The sequence below is a fragment of the Chrysochloris asiatica genome, unplaced genomic scaffold (assembly GCF_000296735.1).
Source record: "Chrysochloris asiatica unplaced genomic scaffold, ChrAsi1.0 scaffold00316, whole genome shotgun sequence".
NCBI lineage: Eukaryota > Metazoa > Chordata > Mammalia > Afrosoricida > Chrysochloridae > Chrysochloris > Chrysochloris asiatica.
The window spans coordinates 1564080-1573933 of NW_006408834.1; the positions used below are offsets into that span (position 1 = coordinate 1564080).

At 40.1% G+C, this 9854-nt stretch overlaps 1 pseudogene; it reads right to left on the reverse strand.

Annotated features, from left to right (window-relative positions):
* Positions 1 to 4722: 4722 nt before the first annotated feature.
* LOC102832216 lies at positions 4723 to 6194 on the reverse strand (annotated as a pseudogene).
* Between the last annotated feature and the right edge of the window lie 3660 nt (positions 6195 to 9854).

The following is a 9854-nucleotide window of genomic DNA, read 5'->3' on the forward strand; positions in this document are numbered from 1 at the left end:
TTCTGCTCCTGTAAAGGTTTACAACCTTGCAAATCCTTAACAGAGACTCTATGAGTCAGAACCGACTTGATGGCCCACAATTACCACCCACACAGTGACAGAAAACCAAATCTTTCAAGTACAGGTACCAGCGTTTTCTGTGCCTCTCAGTTGCTTGACACAATCAGCAATATCATCTCAGTACAAGAGAAGATCCTTTAATGAATCAAAGGTAATTCTCCTCTTTGATTATAGTTACTCAAAGAGGAAACCATCAAATCTCTACCTTCTCATGCTTTCAGTTTTACCTTTTGGGTCCAGAGCAGAGAACTCACTTCACGGACAGCCCTGTGAACACCCAGCACAGGTGTCTAAACACTGCTTGAAACTCAGACAGGAGACAGTCTTCTCAGAACTATAAGCAAACTGCACCCCTAGACTTAGTTTCATAGTGGAGACAGGCACAGAAAAAACAATCTTCTTCCCTATTTCCTTATGAAAGCCTTGAGAAGAGCTGCTTTTTGTTAAAACTAGTTGCCTTTGAGTCAATTCTGACTTATGGCAACCCCATGTGTGTCAGGGTAGAGCTGTGCTCTGTGCTGTGATAGCCTGTGTCTGAATGGTTCTCAAATCATGGGCTGTGGAATGGTTGCCAGGTGCCTGTGAAAGGATAAGAGCAGTAAGCCTGGGAGAGAGAAATGAAATGCCTCGCTTGTAAGTGTGACTATTTTTCAAGTAAATGAGGTTGCTATTGGGCTTAATTAAGATAAAAATTAAGAGCAATGCCAAAAGCCCAGTTGCTTCTTGCCATGATGTATTTTTGTAATCAGTGGTTATGAAAAGTACTGCGACCACCATAATGTGGGGAGCCACAGAATTGTTTAATAAGAAAATATTCTCGTACACAGAGGAACTGGGAGCAACTGCTAACGTCAGAGGAGCAGAGCATCACTATGTGGTTTATTCTTTTGTTCATATTGCTTAAAACCATGATGTCTTTCACTACTGAAATGACATGCATTATAGACGGTGAGAGCTCTAAGGATTCACTCAAAGCCCCCATTTAAAGACAGACAACCTAAAGGTTAAAGAGATGAAATGACTTGCTCAAGGTCGCCATCAAGGCAGGGTTGACCTGAAAATCCTTTGACTCTTTTAATCCACTCTGTAGCCACCACCTATTATTTTTTCTTTAGTTGTTTTCTAATAGAGTCAATTTCAACTTGAGATAAACAGACACCAATATGGTGGCTTCTGTGTTGTTGATGCTAGAAGCTATGTTATTGTTGTTATGTGACGTGGAGTCAGTTCCGACTCATGGAGATCCTATACAGGGTTTCCAAGGCTGTAAATCTTTATGGGAGCAGAAAGCCTTATCTTTCTCCTGCGGAGCAGCTGGTAGTTTTGAACTGCTGACCTTACGGTTCGCAGCCCAATTTGTAACCACTACACTACCATAGCTCCTTAGAAGCTATGTTACCAGTATTTTAAATACCAACAGGGTCACCCATTGTGAACAGGGTTCACTGGAGCTTCCAGACTAACATTAAGGAAATGTTCACTGTGGAGTATGTTTGCAGCAGGTTTCTTAGTAGTTGTCATTAATTAAATTTAAAAGATTTTATTTTCTATGCCAAATTTGCTAAGAGATTTTAGTGAGGATAATTATTGTATTATATCAAATACTTTTCTGAAATACTTGCAGATCTGATTTGATTATATGTTGTTTTTGTTAACTCAAATTAATGGTGGCTTGTGGTGCAGTGAGTTAGGTGTTAGGTTGCTGATTGCAAGGTTGGCAGTTCAAACCCACCAGATGCTCTGTGGGAGAAGATGAGGCTATCTGTTCCCATAAAGCTTTGTAGTCTCATGAAGTAGGAATCAACTCAATGACAGTGTTTTGGTTTTGTGTGATTTGCAATTGTGTGTGTTTAGTCTATCTGATGGGGCTTTTGCTTGGAATTCTTAAGAGTCCTGCGTTTTCAGTATGATTCTTCAGGGAAGATTTGTGTTTACTTTTGTCAGGTGGCTGAGGGAACCACAGACTAGAGATCACTTGAAACCACAGTTCTTATTTTACAGTTTTTAAGATTCATGCTCTACATCCACTTAAGGACTAACCAGTAGGCACGAATTGCCAATGCAGACATTTGTGTTCCCTGCTTCTAGAGTCAAGTAGAGATAGATCTTATTTTTCTTGCTCTCTCTGTGTTTGCTTTGGCTTGTTTCGGTTTTGTTCTTTTTCTTCCCTTAGGCCACACTTTCCTTGACATTCTATCTGTGCCAGAATTTCAGATTGTAACCCTTCCCCTAACACGTTCAGGACTCTTTATGCTGGCCCAAGTCTTTGTAGTCTACCTGTGCCCCATGCTTACAGGAACCAAGTGGCTTCCTAGACTTATGTTCTAGGCTTGTACAGAATTCCCTCACCTTCTCATAGCCTTAGGCTTTCAATTAAAAATATTGTATGAAACCACTATTGTAATATGTCATAGTATGAACAGAAAGAAGCATTCTTTCTTTGATGGTTACCAGGGATGAGAGGGGAAGGGAGGGGAAATCACTAACAAATCACTAACTAGAGAGTAGACATGTATTAACTTGTGTGAAGGGAAGGATAATATACAGTAAAGGAGAAGTCAGCACATGACCAAGCAAAGACACTGGGAAATACACAAGAGTAAAATGTAGCAATGGCAGATATTACTGCATTCAGAATCCTGCAATAACAGCAATGCTGCTATTGCTGTGTGCCGTTGAATTGGTTTTGACTCATAGTGACCCTTTATAGGGTTTCTGAGGTTGTAAATCTTTACAGGAGCAGAAAGCCTTGTCTTTCTCCTGTGAAGTGAATGGTGGATTCAAACTGTTGACCTTGCTGTTGGCAGCCCAATGCATAATCCACTGTGCTATCAGGAATATTAAATAGAACTTTTTGAGTGGATACATAGGTACACATGCAAGATGAAAAGTTGTGGGATGGTGTATGGGGGTACACCAGCAAGTATACATAGGTTTGAAAGAGGATATTTCTGCATACATATTTGTATGGGCTTCATATATATCCATGGATGCATCGGGCTGCGAACTGCAAGGTCAGCAGTTTGAAACTATCAGCTGTTCTGCGGGAGAAAGATAAGGCTTTCTGCTCCCGTAAAGATGTTCAGCCTCGGAAACCCTGTACAGGGTTGCTATGAGTCGGAACCGACTCCATGGCACATAACAACAACAATAGGGGTAACCAAGGAGCTCTGGTAGTATAGTGAGGCTGTTCACCTCAAGGCCAGCAGTTCGAAACTACCAGCTGTTCCACGGCAGAAAGGTAAGTCTTTGTGCTCCCATAAAGATTTACAGCTTCAGAAACCCTATACAGGGTTATCATGAGTTGGACCAATTCCATGGCACATAACCACAATCACCAGAGGGGGCAACCACTACTCGTCTGTCATTTGTTGTACTGTGGTGGTTTGTGTGTTTCTTTATTGACTATGCAAAGACTGACTGAGTAGATATGTCAAACTATGAATAACATTGCAACAAACGGGTATTCCCCTGTTCTGTTCTAATGACGGCCATTTGGTCTATGTACAGATTCCTCATGAGCACAATTAAGTGTTCTAGAATAGCCATTTTTTTGCAGTGCTTTCCATAGCTCGTCATAATACATATAGTAGAAAGCCTTTGCATATTCAATAAAGCACAAGTAAGCATTTTTCTGGTATTCTCTGCTTCTAGCCAAGATCCATCTGATGTCAGCAATAGTATCCCTCATTCCATGTTCTCTTTTGAATCTGGCTTAAACCTCTGACCGTTCTCTGTTGATGTATTGTTTCAGCTGTTTGTGAATTCTCTTCAGCAAAATTTTACTTGCATGTAATATTGATGATATTGTTTGATGATTTCTGCATCTCATTGGGTCACCTCCTTTTGGAATGGGCACAAATATGAATCCCTGTCAATCAATTGGCTGGGTAGCTATAATCCAAGTTTGTTGGCATAGATGAGTGAGTACCTCTAGTGCTTCATCAATTTGTTGAAAAAATTTCAATTTGTATTGCGTCAATTTGTGCAGCTTTATTTTTCACCTATGCCTTCAGTGAAGTTTGGACTTCTTTCAATCCCGTTAGTTCTTGATCATACGCTACCTCTTGAAATGACTGAACATTGGCCATTTCTTTCTAGTACAGTGACCCTATATATATCTCCCATCTTCATTTCTTTCTTTCTTTTTTTTTTTTTTTACTGATTTTTGCTATAAATTTATTCAAATCAGGAAAATTACCATACAAAAATAATTTTGGCACAGTTTGATGCTTATCCTTTTTTGATTCATTACAAAATTTTGTTTGAAGTCCCTGAGCTAGTCTTTCAACAGGCTGAGTTTTTGCACCCCACTTTCCCACACCACCTCTCCCAACATTTGTTTCCACATCTGGTCTCATCACTATACCCCCATTCACAAACCAGTGAACCTAAGAAAAGAGTTACGAAACAAGACAAAACCGAAACATTTCCTCCAACAAAATCTTGGTTTCCAGTCTTCCCCTCACTCTAACTCTGGGTGGAAGTTTAATGCTATGTAACCTTTTTACCAGACTCTTCTCTGCGTATCCATGGAGGTGCTTGGACATAAATAAAAAATTAACAGAATCCCTGTTCTCAAAAGCTCCCCCATAAAACTGTTCTGACACAGAGAAGTTAGACGGGGTCTATTTTGCATACTCTTATTTCTAAAATTGTCCATCACAGTGAGTGTTTTAAAGCCTCCAGAGCTGTACGCCTCAGATACTCATCCAAACATTGGATGCAAAGAGATTAATGTCCGTGTCAAACTTGTTGGTAAACAAGTGGTGTTTGCAAAACATCCAGTTCAAGTCCCTTTCCCACAAAACGCACAAGGCGTGCACGTGGATGCCACTGCAGGGCGAGTAGGGGGCGCCCTTGGAAACATAGCCTTCAGAGTAGTGCAATTTGACAAACCTAGCAAACGTGTGCATATCAGACATGTATCTATGGTTCGAAGGGAATGCACCGGGGGCATCTGGAATCCTTTGGATGGTGGCCCAGAGATATTCATCATGGCTGTAAGTGTCTTTTGCCCACTCCACAAACTTCTGAATTTTTTCATTTTCTAGTACATAACCCAAGGAGCTCTGGTAGAGCAATGGTTACGAATCGGACTGCTTATCTCATGGTCAGCAGTTTGAAACTACCAGCTGTTCCGCAGGAGAAAGATGAGGCTTTCTGCTTCCGTAAATATTTACAGCCTCGGAAACCCTGTACTGGGTCGCTAGGAGTCGTAACCGAGTCCACGGCACATAACAACAACAAGTACATAACCCACGTAGTTCCTACTGACCACAAAATAGGCACTGCCAGAAAAGATGGGTGTTTCGAGAGGAGGATATACTTTGCTTGCCCTCATGTTTGTTATCTTCCCATTTATAACTGCAAAGTGCCTTTTCTACTTTTCCTCTTTATTGGCTACCATTTTCTCAGTTTCGAGGTTGTTTTCACTCATTAACGACTTGAGCTTCCTGACAATCTCCAGGTTAGTTTTAATAGAGAAATTCATACCCCAAAGATTTATCAAATACTTCCGGTCTGCACTTGTATTGTAGTGTTCCTTCACTCAGATAAGGTCGGCCTGGACTCGGCTCCATGAAGCATAGACCAGTCACCAGCTGGTTGACCACAAAGACATTACTGAAACAGGATGCAATACTGAAACAGGATGCAATACTCATCACTGCACGTAAAAAGGAATCGTCTGACTTTTTGTCCACATGAATGTAATAGAAATGCTGTGGCAGGTAGATGACCCTCGGAAGTCTGTCAACCAGTTCAATCGGAAACTCCGCCTCTTTTCTGCTAAGGGCTTCTACGATATATTTGCACCTCTTGATGAAAGATGCCCAATCATTATCATGTTGGTATAGCCGTAGGCTGTCCATCGAGAGCGCTTTTTACATTTCATGGTTAGCATTTCGAGTTTTGCCTTTTGGATTTTATCTGTATCACCCTGTAACACTTTGGTACAGTTAACATTACTGCTAGGATTTTTGTCAATCAGTTGCAAATGACCGATGTTTACAAATTCCATCTTCTGATGAATTCTTACAACAGAGAAGGTGACCTGGGAATAAATGAGGACTAAGAAGTAGTGTTTAGTGGGATATGAAAAAAAGTCTACTCTGAAGCAACTTCCTAAGCATTTCAAACAGCGTGCAGGGCTTCTGCTTTGTAAATAGCAGTTCTCTATGCTTCGGACCCCATTGATAGTCCCTCTTTCGTGGCATTGAAACTTGTCAGTTTGTATTAATCAGAAGAACAAAAATATCTTGTAATGGAGGAAAAGCCCGGTTAGAATTTCGGAAATGTCTAGAGTCTTGATTCCAGGTAACATTCTCTGTCCATTCAGAAGCTCTGTGATCAAGTTTCTTAAATATACTAGGCATTCAGCAACCGTGAGTCCCCATTGAGGCTTTCTGAAAAACCTCCCTCTAGGCTGCGTCCCTGTATAGGATTTCCAAGGAGTGGCTGGTGGATTTGAACAGCCGATGTTATGGTTCAAAAAACCTTGTGATCCAGTGCTTATCCTACAGTACCACACCAGGGTGTCATGTTGTTGTTGTTGTTAAGTGCCACTGAATCGGTGCTGACTCATTGCGACCTTATGCACAAAGAACGAAACACTACCCCATCCTGGGCCAACCTCACTACTGTTGCCATGCTTGAGCCCATTGATGCTGTCACTTGACCAATCCATCTCGCTGGGGGTCTTCCTCTTTTTCCCTGACCCTCCACCTTACCAAACATGATATCCTTCTCCAGCGACAGGTCCCTCCTGGCAATATGTCTGAAGTATGAGAGATGAAGTTAGGCCATCCTGGCCTCAAAGGAGGACTCTGGCTGCACTTCTTTTGGCATTCCATAGCACCTTCAATATTCTCTTCCAACACCATAACTAAGGGTGCCATAGAATCCTCCAATATTGGAAGTCAAGGTTTGATTTTTTTTTTCTTTCTTTCTTTCTTCAGTTCTTTTATTCTCAGAAATTATAAGCATGTTCTTCCCTTTTGGTTTTCTAACTTCAGGTCTTTGAACATTTCGTTATAATACTTGACTTGGTTTTCTTGTGCTGCCCTTTGAAATGTTCTGTTCAGTTTTACTTCCTCATTGCTTCCATTTGCTTCAGGGTCAGCTGTTAGAAACTATCAGCGGTTCCGCTCCTGTAAAGATTTACAGCCTCAGAAACCCTGTACAGGGTCGCTATGAGATGGAACCGATTCCGCTGCATACAACCACCACCACCACCACCACTAAACAACAAAAACAACAACACTGAAGAGCAAGTTTCAGAGTCTGTTCTTACATCCAATTTGGCTTTTCTTTCTTTTTAATGACCTTTTTACTTTCTTCCTATATGATGGCTAATTCCAAGTTTTGCACATTTCATTATGATAATGAGATGTTCTCTAAATTGAGGTGGAATATACTCAATTTTTTGGTCATATTTTGGTTCTTATGGACTTCTTTTAGTTTTCTTCAGCTTCTTCCTGATGTTGCATATAAGCAACTAATAGTCTGTTCCACAGTCAACCGCCGGCCTTATTTTGGCTGATGATATTGAGCTTCTCCACCATTTCTCCCCACAGATGTGGTCAGTTTTATTCCTCTGTGTTCCATCTGGTGAGTTCTACGTGTATAGTCACCATTTATGTTATTAAAAAAAAAAAAAGTGTTTGAATTAAATAAGTCATTGCTCTTGCAAAATCCTATCATGTGATTTCCACCATTATTTCTATCATCAAGACCACAGTTTTCAACTACTGATCCTTCCTCTTTGCTTTCAACTTTCACATTCAATAGAAATACGGTTTTTTTTTGTTTTGTTTTGTTTTGTTTTTCCCCTCCCTTTTGGCTTCACAAACTGAGGGGATTCTTGGTGGCAGTGGTTAAACACTCAAATGCTAATGGAAAGGTCGGTGGTTCAATCTCCCCACTATTCTATGGAAGAAAGATGTGCCTATCTGATTTTCTATTGACTTACAGCTTTGGAAACCTTATGAGGCAGCTAGTTCTCTGTGGTCCCATAGGGTTACTATGAGTTGAATCAACTTCACAGCAACAGGTTATGCAAACAGTATTTAGTGATGAAAATACAAGATGTCTGCTTTTCCTAGAGCATATGCATCTTCCCTGAGGATGTTTGCTCAATTGGCACTATAGAAACATTAAACCAGGAAAAGAAACATCAATTTGTGTTTCCACTTTATGTCCTGAAAAATGATGGCTGGCGTGACTATAGCACTCATGCAACAAATTGAACCAAATGCAGAATCAAAGTGACTGAGCTTTCCTATTAGTATGTAAAACATTACTCTATAGTCTCTGATTTACAACATTGACATATCTCATTATGAGCAGGATGCTCAAAATGCTATTGAGGATTGCATTTCACTCCTTTTGTGCAATACATGGTTTCTAAGAAATATTAATGAGACAATCTCATAAATCTCTCTTTACAGAGTCTAGTATTTCCCTTAAATTTGCATTTGCACACTATGATTGCATTATGTTCCTGGCAGACTGGGATATTGCATGTGCAGCCAGCTTTGTTAAAACCTCTTTTATTGAGGAATGTTGAAGGAAAACTAGCCATAGATAAAGACATATTTGAAATTCATTTGAGCATATTCTGTTTTAGCAGCAACAAAACCTAACCTGCAAAAAAGATTACATTTGTGCATTTTTTCCATTTTAAGGAAACTTCCTTTAAATTTCTTGAATCTATATGCTTTATTATATACATTTTGTTAACTGTAAAATCCTTTAACAGACTGAACTTTTAACAAAAAGAAGTAAAGAACAGAGCCCACTAGTAATTCCAATATCCAATATCCTCACTACAGTTTTAATTTGCAACACATTTGCATGTTTCAGAGTAATCATGTATGTGCATCATCTGGAGATAAACTCTTCGGGGTCCTCAACCTCTGATGAGCTATGCCCTGTTGAGAAGGAGGTCAAGAGGCTAATCTTTACTTTGGAAAACAGAATTTTCTTTAAAACTTTCTCAGTCCTGAAGGAAGAATGGGTATTTTAAAGACAAGTCAAGGAGGAGAACAACATGACCCTTGCCCTCCAGAAGCTCCGAATGTGAAGGGATGTTCTCTTAAGGATGGCGGTGATTTCATCATGGTAGTTCTGCAAAGACTTTGTTGTTGTTAGCTGTTCTAGAGTCAACCCCAAATCATGGTGCCCCCATGCACAATGGAATGAAATGAATGAAATGCCATCTCTGTGATTGAATGCAGATTCATAGGTTTTTCACTGGCTGATTCTTAGAAGTGGACTGCTAGAACTTTCTTCCTAGTCCGTGTTAGTCTGAAAGCGCCCCTAAAATATTTGCAGCATTATGGCAACACTTTAGTTTTCCCTGACAGACCAATAGTGGCTATGCATAAGGTGCACTGTCTTGAATTGAAGCTGAGTCTCTTACATGGACTGTGAGCATTCCAGAATAGCTATAATAACACAAAAACAATGTTTAAACAAATTTTGTTTGTAATAAACCTGTGCATGTATTAACTGGAACCCTAGTATCAATACTTTTTGACTTGCCTTTGTACAAGAGGCTTCAAAAAGTTTGTGGAGAAATTCCATTATCTTTTCATTCTATTTTTCCAAAAACCATTTGAAGTCCCTCCATATACATAGCACATCCAGATATGTATATACGAATGCCCACGATACCTATCTGTATGTGTTTCCATATGCTCTCCCTCACCTATATAGCATAGATTGTTGTTAAGTGCTGACGAGTTGGTTCTGACCCATAGCGACCCTGTATGGGGTTTCTGAAGAGCAGC